Raw genomic sequence first — 18,450 nt, forward strand, 5'->3', positions numbered from 1 at the left:
AGTGCGGCTCTTCTCATGTGAGAGAGGCTGACTCAAGCCCAGTAACTGAGTGTAGAAAACTCAGGTTAACTCTGCAGTGAAGACAAAGCCTCAGCTCTTTCAGCTGACAGGGATCTATTCTACCACAGTGGTTCTCAACTGGGGGGTCTGTGGCCCTGTTGGAGGGGGGGTGTCACAACAATAAAGAGAGACTGGGAGTGGCTACGTCATTATGGAAGGTAGCCTATTTCCCCTTGTTTTTTCCTACCCACCCCCCCGACGTTCTGGTTAAACTTGGATTTAAACTTGGAGAGCGGTCAGTTTGGATGAGCTATTGCCAGCAGGAGAGTGAGTTTGTGTGTGTGGTTTTTGGAGGGGGGTGAGGGGATGAGAGAACCTGGATTTGTGCAGAAAATGGCCCACCTTGATTATCATGCACATTGTGAAGAGAGTTGTCACTTTGGGTGGGCTATTACCAGCAGGAGAGTGAGTTTGTGTGGGGGGGTGGAGGGTGAGAAAACCTGGATTTGTGCTGGAAATGGCCCAACTTGATGATCACTTTAGATAAGCTATTTCCAGCAGGACAGTGGGGTGGGAGGAGGTATTGTTTCATGATCTCTGTGTGTATATAAAGTCTGCTGCAGTTTCCACGGTATGCATCCGATGAAGTGAGCTGTAGCTCAGGAAAGCTGATGCTCAAATAAATTGGTTAGTCTCTAAGGTGCCACAAGTCCTCCTTTTCTTTCTCCCTACACATTTACTGTAATAACTCTAACTTCCCTTTTAACTAGAAATCCCCCTGCATTCAGCTTCCCTCAGTGCTGTTACAGCCTCTCCCACCCCAGCAGTTACCGAGCTGTGGCCCGTTGTGCCTGGGCACCCCAGCAGGAGCCACCGAGGTTCAGGGCTCCCTGGAGCCTTTTTACTGCCCCAGCGCCCCCATCCCCTGTGCTGAGCTGCTCGGAGAGTGCAAACCTTTCTTCTAGACTGGATGGATGTTCTTCAAACTGTTATTAACATGAAAGATCAGTGAACTGAGGGTGTGTCTGTGTCTCTCCAGCCTCTCGCTCTCCAAAACAGAGGACTGTATGTTTCTGAGCGTGTCTTCTCTCAGTTCGGAGACGTTCCTTCACATTCCCAGGCCAGGCCGTGTCGGTAGCAGTCAGAGAGACGGGGGTCAATGGCAGCAGGAGGGGACGGCTCTCTTTCACTGAATGAGAATGTGGGAGGCTTGCAACCCATGAAACAAAGAGCTAAAAATAATGAGGTGATTTATGAAAGGGGCCCCCGCTGTTACCCCAGCATTATGACTGAGACTGGGGTATGAATGAAGCCCAGTTTGTCCTCCCTTACAGGGGGGATCCCAAGCGTGTGACAAATGCTCCAGACCTCTCCCCTGGAGCCCCACAGAGGGGGAGCTGCAGTGACTGGGGCCTCTTGTACCCAGCTCTTGCCCCACCCTGCGCAGCACCAGAGCCTCCCGCTTCCCCTGCCGGCTCTGGGGCTGGGCCCAGACCCCTCCCTGACCCTGCAGCCCGGGCTCCCAGCACAGCCACAGCCCTGCCCAGGGGTCTGCAAGCCCTGAGGAGCCCTTTATAGCCCCCCCGGCACCCAGGCCAGCCCCTGATTGGCTGCTCCATTATCCTCTGTGCAAATTAGCTCCCACCCCCGAGGCTAATGAGGGCCCAGGTGGCTGTAAGGGGGGAGGGGAGCTTGGCATGTCCTGGGGTGACAGTTAAACCGACACAGCAGAGTCACCCTGTGGAGCTGGGGGTCACTAGGGAAGGGAGGGGGCAGTTCAGGGGGGGGCTGAGGTGCAGGAGGGGCTGCAGGGGTCAGGAGGTGGGTTCAGGGGAGCAGAGGGGGTTGGGGGTTCATACAGGGCTCATTAGGGGGACTGAGGAGGGGGCCAGGATGGGGGAGGGGCAGAGTCCAGGCATGGGGTAGATTTGGGGGGCAGAGTTGAGGGGATTGTTGAGGAGGGGGAAGTTCAGGGGCAGTTTACAGGGGTCAGTGTTGGGGGGAGGTTGGGGGGGGGAGAAGTTCAGGCTGACTCCCTCCCTCCCCAAGGCAGGGCTGTGGGGCACAAACTGGCTTTATTAGCAGGCAAGGACTTTCTCCTCCTCCCAGCCCCATGCGGTTTGGGGCTGGGGGCACAGAGGTTGGAGCAGGGGAGGGGTGTTATCAAGCCAAAGGGCGGGGGGTTGTTTGCTTCAGGGCAGGGAGCAGAATGGGGCGGGTGCCGTCCAAAGGGCAAGCGAAGGAGATGGAAGCAGGAGGCGGCAGGTGGCAGTTCAGGGGGCATGAGGGGCAGGAGGGGGAAAAGGCTTTTTGGGGGTGACTGAAGGGCAGGAGGTGCAGGGCGAGGCAGGGTGTCAGGAGGCGGATTCAGGGGAGTAGAGAGGATTTGGAGGGGTTAGTAGAAGACCCATGGGGAGATTTGTGGGGGGAGGGTGTGGGAAAGGTCAGATTACAGGAACTGTTGCTGCTTCCCCCTGCCCCCCCTCCCCCCAAATCAGCCCAGCTGGGCCCCTCTGCCCTGGGGTGGGGAACTCGCACGATGGGGCTGCTTGCACTGCAGCCCCAGCCCCTGCTAGGGTGCCCAGATAGCAAGTTTGAAAAATCGGGACAGAGTGTGTGTGGGGGGTAATAGGCACCTATAGAAGAAAAAGCCCTGAATATTGGGACATCTGGTCACCCAAGCCCCTGCAGCGTCCCTGCCCCAGGAGACCTGTTGCCCCATCACCCCCAGGCCGAGCTGTGGGAAGGGAGACCTGAGCCGCCCCAAGGAGGGAGGCCGGAGAGCCTCAGTGCAGCAGCAGGAGGGGAGAAGAGCCCAGTGCTGGGAGCAGCGGAGAGACAGAGCCCATATGTGAGGTGTAAGAATTGGATGGGGAGAGGTGGGAATTAATGATCACCTGGAGAGTGGGAGGCCCTGAGTGGCAACACTAGGATTGGTCGTGTTCTCTGTGTTTATTATTGACCTGGAATAATGGACTAAAAACTTGAGATAGGAAAACTTGCCCGGGCCACCGAATTCTTTTGTTTGGGTGGATTGTGAGGAATTTCAAAAAGAGCTTGATAATGTCAGGCAACATTCAATGTGTCTGTGCAAGGTGCTGCCTTTCAAGAAGGCTGACTTAAGAAAATTCAGGGAGTTGGTAGGTAAGATCCCTGGGTAGCAAGTCTAAAGGGAAAAACAGTTCAAGAGTTGGCAGTTTTCCAGAGACATTTTTACTTGCCTGTAGCAAGGCGAAGGCTCACCGGCATAGCGCCTCCTGCTGGTCATCTTGGAAGTTAGCTCTTCAGCACTGGGAGCCCCCTCTGCAAGCTGGTGTCTTGCCTGCCTTAGGGCCCCCATATCCCTCCTGGACCTCAGTGCCCTTTTACCTTGGGGTGCTGCCCCCTAGCTGTACCCCCACACTCTGGGTCTCCCCTCCCAGGGGAACCCCCAACCCTCTAAACCCACCTTGCCTCAGTGGCTACTGCCAGTCATCATCTAGCCCCTGCTCACTGGAGCAGACTGCAGTCTGTAATGGCTACTCATCATTGGCGAGGGGGTAGGACCTGCTGCCTTTGCCTATCCCCAGGCTGCCCCTCTGCCTCCCCAGTACCTTTCTTAGGCCTTCAACAAGGCCTCAGCCTGGGGATTTAACCAGGCTGCTGCTCCCCAGCTCCCTTTGCCCTTCCCCAGCACTGCTCCACTTCAGGTACATTGCTCCCAGGCAGCTAGCCCTTCTCTCTCCAGGGCTAGAGTGACACTCCTCTCACTTCTGGCCCCAAGCCCTCTTATAAGGGCCAGCTGGACCCTGATTGAGCTGGCCACAGCTGTGGCTGCTTCCCGAATCAGCCTAGCCCAGCTACAGCCCTCTCCAGGGATGCTTTTAACCCCTGTTTTACTGGAGTGGGGCAGTTGCCCCATTACAGGGCCTAAAAGAAAACTATTCCACTGCATAGGAAAGATAGGAAGTATAGCCAGAGACCATGCTGGCTTAACCAGGAGATCCTCAATGATCTAAAAATCAAAAAATTGTTGTACGTAAAGTGGAAACTAGGTCAAATTACGAAAAAGGATGAACATAAATAACACAAGTCTGTAGGGACAAAACGAGAAAGGCCAAGGAAAAAAACAGATCATAGCTAGAGACATAAAGGGTGACAAGAAAACATTCTACAAATACGTTAGAAGCAAAAGGAAGATCAAGGACAGGGTAGGCCCATTACTCAATGAAGAGGGAAAAAACAATAACCGAAAATGTGGAAATGGCAGAGGTGCTTAATGACTTTTTTGTTTCAGTGTTCAAGAAGAGGGTTAGTGGTAATTGGACATCTAGCATACTGAATGCCAGTGAAAATGAGGTGAGATCCGAGGATAAAATAGGAAAAGAACAAGTAAAAAATTATTTAGACCAATTAGATGTCTTCAGGTCACCAGGGCCTGATGAAATGCATCCTAGAATACTCAAGAAGCTGACTGAGGAGATATCTGAGCCATTCGTGATTATCTTTGAAAAGTCATGGAAAACGGGAGACATTCCAGAAGACTGGAAAAGGGCATCTAAAAAAAGGGAAATAAGGACAACCTGGGGAAATACAGACCAGTCAGCTTAACTTCTGTACCTGGAAAGATAATGGAGCAAATAATTAAGCTCTAAATTTGCAAACATCTGGAAGATAATAAAGTGATAAGTAATAGTCAGCATTGATTTGTCAAGAACAAATCATGTCAAACCAACCTGATAGCTTTCTTTGACAGGGTAACGAGCCTTGTGGATGGGGAGAAGCTGTAGATGTGGTATATGTTGACGGTAGTAAGGCTTTTGATGCAGTCTCACCTGACCTTCCCATAAACAAACTAGGGAAAGACAACTTAGATGGAGCTACTATAAGATGCGTGCAAAACTGGTGGAAAACCATTTCCAGAGAGTAGCTATCAATGGCTAACTTCCTGTCAGGGTGGTTAAGCACTGAAATAAATTGCCTGAGGGGTTCCGGAATCTCCATCAGTGGAGATTTTTAAGAGTAGGTTAGACAAACACCTGTCCGGGATGATCTAGATAATGCTTAGTCATGCCATGAGTGCAGGGGACTGGATTAGATCAGTGGTTCTCAGCGGGGGAGTCAGTGAGCCCTTTCCGGGGGGCCGTGGAGCCCCACGGCTGAAACCTGGAGCCCCAGTGCTGAAGCCTGGGGGCCCCCCCTTCCTCCTAAGCCAGGAGCAGTGCGGGTCTGAAGCCAGTGGGCCCCCTGCTCTAGTTAGGAGCGGCGCGGGGCTGAAGCCCGCGGTGCCCTCCCCATCCCCCCCAAGCCAGGAGTGGCACAGCCAGAAGCTAGGTGGGGCTGAAGCCGGCAGGGTCCCCACATCCCCTCCAAGCCAGGAGCAACGTGGTGCTCGAGCCGGCAAACCTCCCCTCCCCCACAAGCCAGGAGCAGCAGGGAGGCTGAAGCCGGGAGTCCCAGTGACTTGCCCCTGAAGCTGGGCATTGCACTGGAAGCCCCCCTGCCTGCATACAGCCCATAGCTACCCCCTGCCTGCACCCTGAGCTACCCCCTGCCCATACACAGCCCTTAGCTATCCCCTCCCTGTACCCTGAGCTACTCCCCTCATTTCACACAGCCCCTAACTAACCTCCTGCCCGCACCTGAGTGGTTTTAAAACTTTTTGAACTGAGTCCCCCCTTTCAGTTACATTTTTGGTTGCATCCCCCCAGAGCCCAGACAAGCTGGGTGCCCTCCTGAGCGAGTCAGGGGGTGGAGATGGCACATCCTCCCTGGACCCTGCTGTGTGGAGCTGGGATGAGCCATGCCAGGCCTTCCTTACCCCCCCGCCACCAAAAAAAAATTGAAGTAAAACTATGCCTATGCCCAAGTGTGTCCCCCTGGCCTGGAGCCCACGCTTACCCCCTGCCGGGCCCTCTTGTTTTTATAGGATGTTGAATGGGGCCACAGCAAGAAAAAGGTTGAGAACCCCTGGATTTGATGATCTTTCAAGGTCCCTTCCAGTCCTATGATTCTATGTGGAAAGGAACAATTGAAACCGGGTGACATGGGCAAATCCACTGAGCAGCTGGGCTGACAGATAGAGTACGGCAACTGCGTGGCATGTGGCAATGAAGAGAAGAGATTCCCCCGTGGGACAGTAGAGGGAGCCACTGCCCAATCCAGCTACACTCACAGCCCCACTGCCGAGAAGGGACACAGAGAGGGAGTGTCACGGGTTGGGGTCACTACAGAGAGTTTGGGCCATCAGTGTTGTTACTGGGGATTTCTAACCCTACATATTTCGGTCTGTTTGTGTGTATGTGTGTATAGTTATCTAATTTCCCTTGTAACTGTGGAAAATCCAGTCTTTGGGTTGGGGTTGAACTGCTTCACCTGGGGGTTGCTCCATTGACTCCACAGCTGGCCCTGCCTATCCCACCACAGCGGTTACTAACTTGTGCCGCATTGGGTCTCCACCCCCCCACCCCCTCCCCAAGTGAGAGCTCAGGGCTCCATGAAATGTTCTCACTGTTTAAATGAGAAAACAAAGCCCATTTTTCATGAGGTCAGTCGTTCTTATCAGCATCAGGCCTCTCAGAAGGGCTCATTTAAATGTTAAGGGGTCCTGTATTGCTTGGGATCTTGGGTTTGTACTTTGGAAGCATCACATCTCCTGAAATGTTTGCTGACCTCACCCACTATCCTTCCTCTCAGGGCTAAATAAAACAAAAAGTTTCAAGGCAACATTTCAAAATAAATAAGCCACCACAAAAAAGTCTGTTCCCAAGTTTATTTTGTTTAACTGTAAATGGTTTTCTGTTGTTTCTTATGCGTGATTACATTAAAACAAGAATACTAATTTCTTAATGCACAATAGGGAGAGTAAATGACAGTCATGCTCTAAATATAGCAGTTTAATTGTCTTCAACGGATTCTTATTTGGGGGGGAGAGACTCAGTTTAAACACTCAACATACATGCCAATCATTTATCTGTGTTTACAGCCTATTCTAAAGTAATTACTTCCTACTATGTAATACTCAGGTCCTGAATCTGCCCTTGTCTTGAATAAAGAAAGTTTCACTGATGTAACTTAGGCTATGTCTACACTGTCAGATGTACAGCTCCAGGAGCTGCAGTGCCCCTCAGAGAGCGCTGCAGGGAAAGCGCTGCTGTGTGTTCACAATGCCAGCACAACGGCAGCTCTTGCAACAGCCACAGAGCAGTGCATTGTGGTAGCTATCCCAGCATGCAAGTGGCTGCAACATGCTTTTCAAATGGGGTGGTGTTGGGTGGAGTGTGACAGGGAGTGTGTTGTGTGTATGTGGGGGGAGAGAGAGTGGGTTTGGGGGGGGATGAGAGCATGTCAGCATGCTGTCTTGTAAGTTCAGACAGCAGCAGACTCCCCTCTCCCTGCCTCTCAAGCAACATTCCACAGTAATGGTTTGCTTTGTCCCAGAGCAGATAAGCATTCCAGCTGTCAGAAACGGCGCTTTGAAAGGACATATCCGCATTCCTACAGCCGATTCCAAACAATGACAAGAGTGGCCACTTGACTTAAGGGGATTAGGGGACGTTTCTGGAGGCGGATCAGAGCGCAGTAATGCAACACCTCGTTCACACTGACGCTGGGGCGTTTCAGCCGAGATGCACCAAGCATTATGCTTCTGGTGGAGGTGGATTTCCAGGGGCACTCCCGCTACAAAGTCCAGGTGCTCTACGTGCCTTGACAGTGTGGATGGGTCATGAGTTAGGGTGCCCGGGGTTGCTTTTAATGCACTCTAACTCACAAGTGTAGCCAAGTCCTTAGTGATTTTCAGCTATTAGGCTGGGCAGAAATGCTGTCCTGCCACAAGTAATTGTCAGCTCTTTTGAGCACTTAAAATAACAAAAGGCCCTATCTCCTGAACAGTGGGGAGAAACAGGTTAAACCAGACCAGGGACCCTTAGGGAGAGTTCACTCCTCCTGGCAGAGATACCTCTCCTCACCCCTCTTACTTTCGCAGGAGTCAGGCATTCAAGCACCTGGCTTAATGAGTCCTTTCAGCTGAGGGTGACCCCTCATTTGAGACAGGTTAAGCACAGTTCTGCTCCCCTTTACTTATACAATAAATGCAACAACACTGACAACAACATTTCACTACCCCTTCATTCAGTACTAAAGTGATCTGTAACCCAACACAAGTCAATATTGATCACTTTGAGCAACACCTCTATATCTGCTGGATATCTAGGCAGAGTAGGTGAGTTCATGTAAATACAATTTCCTCCTAAAGTCTCTCCCGCTCCCAGCTAGCTGTCATGGGAGAACTCATTCGGACCCTGTTTACATAGTTGTGTTAGGAAGAAGCTTATCCTCTAAAAACGTTTCTATACAATTTCCATTAGATGGTTTCTTGCACCTCCCACTGAGACATCTTGTAATGGCCACTGTCAGAGACAGGATGGATCACTGGTTTGATCCAGTACAGCAGGGAGATGAGATACCGAGCTAGATGGCCTTTAGGTCTGATCCAATACAGCAAGGATGTGGGATACTAGGCTATATGGGTGATTGGTCTGATCCAGTACTGCAGAGAGGTGGGGATACCAGGCTAGATGGGCTGTTATTCTGGTTCAGCAAGGACACAGGGATACATGGACTATCAGTTTGCTTTGGTATGGCTGTTCCTGTGCAGCAGCCTTGCACTAACTGGAAGAAGTGACCTGCAATTGATTTTTTTTTTTTTAGTTTTCAATTTAAAAAACGGTATAGGCTGTCAGATTGGTTCATATTCCATTTTTTAAAATTAAGGGTTTTGTTTTGTTGAAGTGTATCCTATTTAAAGAGACTCTTGGCATGTCTATTATTTCATGTAAAACACTTCCTTTAGGCTCTTCAGCGCCTGCTCTTTAGTTAGATTTTTCCAGTCTCCTGGAAGATCTGCTGCTTTAGCACCATACGCTCTAGCTAACTGGTCACTGAATGATTTGAAAACAAATTTCCTGAAATCAGAAGCATCAATATTGGGACCAGGCTGAATGTGCCAGTCTGGGTAGTAATGGCGGTAATCTTTGAAGGGATGAAATTTCCCATCTGCGGCTGCAGTTTGGAATTCACGATTGGAAACCACATCAGAGGAGCATATGGAATGCTCAAGCTTTTGTGAATCACAATCCCTGAAGTTCCCTAACCCTTTGGGTCGATGGACTGATACAAAATGCTCTTTATGGTCAGTGCCTCCTGCTTCACAGGGGGCTTCACAGAACGGACACTGCTTCCCACAGCCAAACACTCGCTTGAAGATCTCATCCTGGGGTTTCACTGGCAGGCTGGAGAGTTTGGTCTCAAGTTCCAAATGATTAAACTGGGTTAAGATTTGTTGTTCCAGCTCCAGAAGGAAGATTTCAATGTTACCAGAAAGCTGCTCAATTTTTGCTGTGGTTTTAAACTGTACTCCAACTAAGCTATTGCTGGAAATGGCCAGGTCCTGCTGCAGCTCTTTGCAAAAGCTGTCTAAAAAGGCAGAAACTGTGTTATTGTTTTTATTTATGGAGTTTTTCAGAACTCCCTTGATTTTATTTATTATTCTGGATAGAATCCCTTTCTCCAAATCCCTCAAACTTGCCTTCCCTCCATAGTGGTCTATCAGACATCTCTGTATCCAGAATTTGACAAACTCTTCATAGTTACTTATCTATTTCACATAGTTGTCAAAGTTCATCTCTTCCAGCAGCTTCTTTAGCAAAAAGAACTGAAAGAAGCTTCGGCTGGTGTATTCAAGGGCCTGTTCACTGCTGAGAAAATTGTCAACTATTTCTAGTCCGAGCCTTTTGTTGACATAACCCACCAGGGCAGGTTTGAGACACTGATCACAGAAATTCCTCGCCCTCGTTTGGCTCTCTTTCTTTTCCAAATGGAGATCAGTAAATATGGAGAAATAATGAGGTTTCAGCTTCTCCAGATGTTGCTGAGGATCATTTTCTTTGATAAAATCTTCATGCATCTTCTGAAATGCCCAAGCTGCTTCCCCCAAACGTGAAGCTTCAGGTCAACTTCAAACAAAGGAGAAGTGTGAAGTTTCTCAATCTCCTCCTCTTTTAACCTCTTATTAACCATTTGCAGCAGTTCTCCACAATAGGTTTCATCATAGTCTGTTTTGGATTTAACTTTTTCTTCAATGTATTTCTTGCATTCAGTCATTAAAGATAGAGCAAGCTCTTCAGTTTTACAGTAACATTCCTGTGAGAAGTATTCTGCAACTGCTCTGGTCCATTTTAGGTTTAAGTATTCCTTCTTCATTGTGAAAGACTTCATTCTATAATCCAGCAGGCTTTTTGCATGTTGCAGTATCTGTCTGACAGCACCCCCTCTGTGCTTCAGATCCTTTCTCAGCTGGAGATCCATATCTTGAACAACTTGACATTTCTGTAAAGTACAGAGCGTTAACTCTGACAAGGTTTCTCGCCACATCGTTTCAAATTCTTTTTTCAGTTTCTCATGGTCTAGTTTATCTTCTCTGTTTCGGCATTCAGCCAAGAGTCTGGCAACTTCCCCTTCAATTTTCTGCTTGTACCCAGACTGGATATTGTCTATCTTGTGCTGTCCTCTTCGTATTCGAATTGCTTCCTCACAGTTACTGCTTGACTAATTTTCAAGTTCTCTTTTGACGCTATTTGTGCTCCTTTTGAAATCTTCTCTGTACTTTTCTATCAGGTTCAAATTTGGAGCTTCACCTTTAAAATACTGTTCTAAGTTATTCAAGAGCTTCTGTTCTCCCTGCTGTAGCTTCCCTGGTGCTTCCATTTTTAAGCTGTGAAAGAGATCACCCTCTAGTGTCTCTGGCAGCTGATTCTGGATAAAAGTTTCTTTTTCAGATATCCAGAGATACATCTCCTTGCGGAAACCTCATTCCCATTCAGAATACTTCACAGACAGCTGGTGATAGGCTTCAGCTACAAGGCTGTTTCTAAAGCTAAAGATGAAGTTCTCATGTTTCACTGACTTCCACAGGCTCTTCAACCATACAATAAAATCAGGAATATCCTTTCCAGCTCTTTTCCGTGAACGGTTCTCTATGAATTCAAACAGGTATTTCTTTAGCTCACACACACTCTCACTGTATCCAGTGTTTACGGGAGCCATGAGAGGGACTCCATGCCGCAAGCCAGGCATGTACCAATTGTGTTTTTCTGGGTCATACTCCATAATATCAGAAAATGCCATTTCCCTGCTTTGCTTTTCCATCCTTGCTGCAGCTTTGGTCATTTCATTCAGCTGCTCCAGGAGGTGTTTCCTGTCCCTCATGTTTTGATCATGAGCAGACACATCACTGACATTCTGGTGCACAAACTGGCAGTTTGGCTGTTTTCCTATTTCCTCCATTCTGAGAAATGCATGGACCACAATTTGCAGAACATCCTTCATTTCTGTGGCATTCTCCATGGTCATGTTAACGATGGTGATGTCACTCAGTCCAATCACCAGAGTGGCCAGCTCATTGTCATGTTGATAACTGTCTTCCAGTGCTGTTAGTTCAGGGGCCTTCAGACCTTCAGTGTCTATCACCAGGATGAAATCACAGCCAAGCAGCTCCTGAACAGCTTCTGTAACTTTAATGAGTGTCATGAACGCTCCTCGCGTACATCGATCGCCACTCACTGCAAACTGCAGGCCGAACATGGTGTTGAGAAGAGTGGATTTCCCAGTGCTCTGCACTCCCAGCACTGTTATAACCACCATTCTGGATCTACCCCCTAGTCTGATATGGAGATGAGTTAGAACATCTACTACCCAGTTCATGGGGATGTTGGAGGCATCTCCATCGATCAGCTCCACAGGAAACCCTTCCAGCATCAGGTCAGCTGCTGTGCATGGGAGATGGGAGAATTGTCTTTGGCTTTCTTCCATTTTCCCTTCTTTATCCAGGCTAAATTTCATCCATTTCAGAAAGTAATGTTTCTCCACTGGATTCAACTGTACTATTCCATTGATAGACTTAGTCAAACCATTAGTACGGTCACACTGATTCCGCTGTCTACGTATCTCTAACCATTTCTGTTTCAGTGCAGATTTATAGTCTTCAATGGCCACGTCCCCTTGCCTTTTCATTTGGCACATCTCTTTTTCCAATTGAGCCAAGTTTTTCCATGGGTCTCCTTGCAGGCTCAGCATTTCCCTTTTGTATTTTGCCCCATCTCTTATTTCTGCAGTGATTTCTTCAGTATATTTCCTCGCACACTGACATGCCTGACACTCCTCATCCACCTGGATTCCCAGGTCACGTGCCGTCACAGCCATGGCTCCCAAACTCACTGTCTTCGGAGATGAATTCACTGTGGTTCCTATGGTGGACTTCACCTTTTTCCACAAATCCTGCATTATTCATGATACTATCTTTCACCAGTACTAGTGATTTGCTCAGTTTCAACACTGAGGACAGCTTATTAAGAAATCCCAGAGTTTCTTTGGGTTTCTTATTCTTGCAGTTGAGGATGAAGTAATATTTAGAGCTGGATTTTTTCAGAGATGACAACAGCTCGTATTCTTTCTCACCGATGCTCTCGGTAACTATGAACACTGCGGAGGAGACCGCTGTTAAAAAGCTAAACTGTAGCCAGTGGGACTCAATGTCTCCATGCAAATTTGTAACTGCAATGGGTTCTGGGAAAAGATCAGAATTTTCCGTCCCCCCAGGGAAATACCAGGAAATCTCAACCAGCCCATCTGCGATTTTCTGAAGGAAGTTCCCAGACTCCATGTCCCGATGGATAAAGAAATCATGGTGCTGCTGGGAGGGGCTGAGAACCTCATTGAGGAGTTGGGACTTGGAGAAGCTGTAGCTCCCCATCCACACAAAAGAAATCGTTGGCATTTCTGTGAGCACCAGGCTCTCCTCTCTGAACCCTCTGCTCTCTGCCAGGGAGTGCGGCCTCCACTTCCTCACAATGTCCCTCATGGCCCACAGTAATAGGGTGCCCTTGGGGGTGTTGAGGGTGGGTAGCAGTAGAGGGAGGGCAAACTGGCACATGGACATTTTGGACAGGATCTCCTGCTGTAGGAAACTGAGCAAAGCAGAACAGCACAAAGAACATCAAGAGATTGCAGAGAAACTTTCATCTCAGTGTCACTAAAACAGAAACTGCCATCAGTATGCAGTTTCTCCTCATAATCATCCATTTCTTCTGCAGGAGCCTTGTGCCCAATGCTTGTATTTCTGGCCGTCCCATTCAGAGCTATGACCTTCCTCAGGAAATGCCAAGGTAAATCACCTAATGCCTCTGGAATCCTGTTCTTGATGCTTTCTGGGCAGATCTCCAAAACATCCCTCAGCCTGATCTTGATGCTTCTGTGCTTCTCCAGGTTTAATCTGGACAGAACATCTTGAAATGCTTTACTTCTTTCTGCAGAAGGAAGTTAAGACAAACCAAAATTTCAGAGTAGAAAATGGTGACTTTATATACAGTTTACTCATTCCATAGACAGCCTGATGTTTGTAATTTAAAGAAAAGCAGTACCCAGTAAGTAACAGATGACTTATACATCCTGGGTTCAATTCTTCTCTTACTTATATTGGTTTAACAAAAATGAAGCCAATGGGATTACTTCCATGCAAATAAAACATAGTTCTGGCCCACTTTGAACTCCACTAGGTTGGTTTGCATTGTTTGATCCCAATCCTTATCCTCAGCGCAGTGCAAAGTCCACTTTAAAATGGCTTAAGTGGCGAACTGAGAATTTCCTAGAAAATCTTCCTGTATAACCAGCTCTATGACATCCCAGCTCACAGCTACTGGAGGAGGGGGCATAGACTCAGGACCCTGTCTCTGTGGTGATCCCAGAAGCTGGAATGATCCCTTGGCTGCTCTAAGCTGCTGCTCAGGATCAGACTGGTGCCTGGCAGTCTGAGGATCAGGTGGCTGTGATGGTAGCCTTCACCCCTCACCCTGAGCTGTGCTGGGCATCAATGGCTCATCCGGAGGATCTGACCCTTTATTTCCCTTTCAGCAGTCAGTGCAGATTACACCTTCTGGGAAGACTTATTTTTGATTTTCTTCATATCTTCCTCCATCTCTTTGCTGGGACATGTCTTTTACAGGTGTAGCTAACAGCACTGTGGCTTTGCTTACCTCCCAGCGACCAAATCAGTCCCTTCACTCACGCTACTTTCTCTGTCCTTTTGGGGAGCTGTGAGTACTGTCATTACTAACAAAGCAAATTTACCCACACTGCAACATGGGGAGCTAATGCGAAGACACCTCCAGGCAAGTCCTGGTACGGTAATGTCTCCAGTGCAGTGTTAGGGTATTTGGACCTGATAAACAATTAACCCATTTATTATGTGTTATAGAGACATTATTAAGGTCACAAGAGCAAACTATTCCACTGCACAGGAAAGATAGGAAGAGTGGCAAGAGACCACCCTGGCTTAATCAGGAGATCTTCCATGATCTAAAAATAAAAATAGAGTCCTACAAAAAGTAGAAACTAGGTCAAATTACAAAGGATGAATACAAACAAATAACACAAGTATGTAGGGGCAAAATTAGAAAGACCAAGGCACAAAAGGAAATCAAACAAGCTAGAGACATAAAGGGTAACAAGAAAACATTCTACAAATACATGAGAAGCAAGAGGAAGACCAAGGACAGAGTAGGCCCATTACTCAATGAAGACAAAAAAGCAATAACAGAAAATGTGGAAATGGCAGACGTGCTTAATGACTTCTTTGTTTCGGTTTTCACCAAGAAGGTTGGTGGCAATTGGATGCCTAACATAGTGAACACCAGTGAAAATGGAGTAGGTTCAAAACAGGGAAAGAGCAAGTTGAAAATTACTTAGACAAGTGAGATGTCTTCAAGTCACTAGAGCCCAATGAAGTGCATCCTAGAATACACAAGGAGCTGACTGAGGAGATATCTGAGCCATTAGCTATTATCTTTGAAAAGTCATGGAAGACGGGTGATATTCCAGAAGACTGGAAAAGGGCACATATAGTGCCTATCTATAAAAAGGAAAATAAGGACAACCCAGGGAATTACAGACCAGTCAGCTTAACTTCTGGACCCGGAAAGATAATGGAGCAAATAATGAAGGAATCAATTTGCAAACATCTAGAAGATAATAAGGCGATATGTAATAGTCAGCATGGATTTGTCAAGAACAAATCATATCAAACTGACCCGATAGTTTTCTTTGACAGGCTGACGACTGTGTGGATGGGGGGAAGCGGTAGATGTGGTATATCGAGACTTTAATAAGGCATCTGATATAGTCTCAAATGACCTTCTCATTAAAAAACTAGGGAAATACAACCATGATGGAGCTATTATAAGGTTGGTGCATAACTGGTTGGATAACCATTCTCAGGGTAGTTATCAATGGCTCACAGTCATGCTGGAAGGGCACACCGAGTCGGCTTCTGCAAGGATCAGTTCTGGGTCTAGTTCTGATCAATATAGTCATCAATGATTTAGATAATGGCATAGAGAGGACACTTATAAAATTTGCAGACGATACCAAGGTGGGAGGAGTTGCAAGTGCTTTGGAGGATAGGATTATAATGGAAAATGAGCTGGACAAACTGGAGAAATGGTCTGAGGTAACTAGGATGAAATTCAATAAGAACAAATGCAAAGTATTCCACTTAGGAAGGAACAATCAGTTGTACATGTACAAAATGGAAAATGACTGCCTGGGAAGGATTACTGCAAAAAAGGGATCAAGAGGTCAGAGTGGACCACAAGCTAAATATGAGTTAACAGTGTAAGACTGTTGCAAAAAAAACCAAACATCATTCTTTGATGTATTAGCAGGAGTGTTGTAAGCAAGACATGCAAAGTAATTCTTCTGCTCCAGTCCATGTTGATTATGCCTCAGCTGGAGTATTGTGTCCAGTTCTGGGTGCCACATTTCAGTAAAGATGTGGACAAACTGGAAAAAGTCCAGAGAAGAGCAACAAAAATGATTCAAGATCTAGAAAGCATGACCTATGAGGGAAGATTGAAAAAATTGGGTTTGTTTAGTCTGGAAAAGAGAAGACTGAGAAGGGACATGATAACAGTTTTCAAGTACCTAAAAGGTTGTTATAAGGAGGAGGAAGAAAAATTATTTTCCTATCCTCTGGTGATTGGACAAGAAGCAATTGGCTTAAATTGCAGCAAGGGAAGTTAAGATAGGAAATTTTTCCTAATGTCCGAACTGTCAGGGTGGTTAAGCACTGGAATAAATTGCCTAGGGAGGTTGTGGAATCTCCGTCATTGGAGATTTTTATGAGCAGGTTAGACAAACACCTGTCAGGGGTCGTCTAGATGGTGCTTGGTCATGCCATGAGGGCAGGGGACTGGACTTGATGACCTCTCGAGGTCCCTTCCAGTCCTATGCTTCTATAATGAAGCACCAGCTCTGCTTTAGTTTAGATTGAGAAGCCCTTTCTACTTAAATGTTAATTCTTCTAAGTACTGTAAGATCTGTATGCTTACTTGGACTGTCTTGAAATTTGTTGTCTCATGGGGGAACAGGATAGGGTTAGTGACCCAAATTTCGGGGTCATTTGAGCAAGGAGTTCCCTCGACACAGCTCGTCAAAAACACAGCATTTTGCAAAATCAGCAGTCTTATAATGGAGGGAATTGTGCACCACAGAGCTCAACATCCCCTACTTGATCTCAGTCACTCATCGTTTATTTCAGCCAGTGTGTGGCACTCACTGCCCGTTTGAGGAAGCAATACTGAAAACATCTATTAAAGGAAACCTTTGGCTTTCTAGAACACTGCGTGCAAACACTCATGAGCCAAAGAGATTGAAACGTGCATGTGCTGTGAGCCTAGGCAAGAGTCTTTCCAGACAGTCCACTCTCACAGTCGCTGGATGGCTCAAGTACATTTGAGCCCTACTCTACTCCACAGTATTAACAACCTTCCTCAGAATACCATCCTTGCCACCATGGATGTCACTTTCCTATACACCAATATCCCTCACAATGACAGGATAGCTGCCTGCCCGAAATATTTAAAAGACAATGGACAACCATCAATTATCCATCCCAAACACATAGCCAAACTCATCCAGTTCATCCTCGCCTGTCATAGATTTACCTTCAACAATAAACATTTTGTCCAAAGCATGAGAACAGCCAGGGGTACTAGGATGGCTCCCCAATATGCTAACCTCTTCATGGGTCATCCTGAAGAAGAATTTCTGGAGAAGTGCATCATGAAACCAGTGATATACCTGAGAAATTTTCATCCTATGGGAAGACAGCTTAAACTCCCTCAGACTTCCACCACAACTTCAACAACCACCACCCATCCATTAAACTCTCTCTGGAGCTTTCCCACACTAGAATCAACTTCTGGACACCACAATCAGCTTCAACAATGGAACCCTACAGACAACCATATACAAGAAACCCATGGATCACCACACCTACCTTCATAGATCTAGTAACCACCCCAACCATACCAAGAAATATGTTATTAACAGCCAGGCACTCAGATACCACAGAATGTGCTCTGAGGAGAAAGTAAGTGATATATACCTTAATGAAGGGATAGCTTATTTTTGTCAAGGTCCAAATTTCTTGGTCAAGGTACAGTCAAGGTCCAGATTCCAAGAAAAAAAAATTGAGAAACCCATAATGATAATAAACAAATAAAAACATTGTGGGGTCCATTCAAAAGCATCTCGCAGTCCGGATTTGGCCCATGGTCCACCTATTGACTATTCCTGGCTTAACACACTTGTTGTCGATATTGTGAAGGCCAAAACTATAACCGTGGTCAAAAAAGACCTAGGTAAATTGATGGAAGATAGGTCCATCAATGACTATTAGCCAGGATGGGCAGGGATGGTGTCCCTAGCCTCTCTTTGACAGAAGTTGGGAATGGGTGACAGGGGATGGATCACTTGATGATTACCTTTTTGATTCATTCCTTCTGAAGCACCTGACATTGGCCTCTGTCAGAAGACAGAACACTGAGCTAGATGGACTTTGGTCTGACCCAGTATGGCCACCCAGTATGGTCACTTAAAACCACCTTCACCAAACAAGGACACTTCATCAGAGAAGTAGATTGCATCATGCAACAGGCCACCCAAATACCCCAGGAGAACCTGCTTCAATACAGAAATAAACCCCCTTCTGACTGCATACCCCTATTTGTCACCTACCACCCCACACTGGAACCCATACAGTAAAGCTAGTGTAACCAACAATGGGTGTAAACAACTACACCCCATACGCGATGGGTACCCCATCATGAAAGAAATATTGCAAGAATCATCTCTTCTGGTCTTCGAACAATCTCTTCAAACTCATTGTTGCCCTGGTTTGAGGGATGTGTATACCCCATTATGTGATCAAACTAATTGCAACCATATTATGTGCATTCTGCCAATAGGAATTAATGAAATAGAACACCACATAGTTAAGGGTTAATTTGGAGAGAGGCTTTTAGAAGCGAGGTCATATCTAGCTGATAGTTTTTGCTAATCAGAATGGGAGGAGGG

The 18,450-nt window shown here is 46.9% G+C and overlaps 1 pseudogene; it reads right to left on the reverse strand.

Moving 5' to 3' along the window:
* LOC140912934 (up-regulator of cell proliferation-like) overlaps positions 1-3,268 on the reverse strand; it is a 71,420-nt pseudogene extending 68,152 nt beyond the window's left edge.
* Between the last annotated feature and the right edge of the window lie 15,182 nt (positions 3,269-18,450).

Source organism: Lepidochelys kempii, chromosome 6, assembly GCF_965140265.1.
Source record: "Lepidochelys kempii isolate rLepKem1 chromosome 6, rLepKem1.hap2, whole genome shotgun sequence".
NCBI classification, from domain to species: Eukaryota; Metazoa; Chordata; order Testudines; family Cheloniidae; genus Lepidochelys; species Lepidochelys kempii.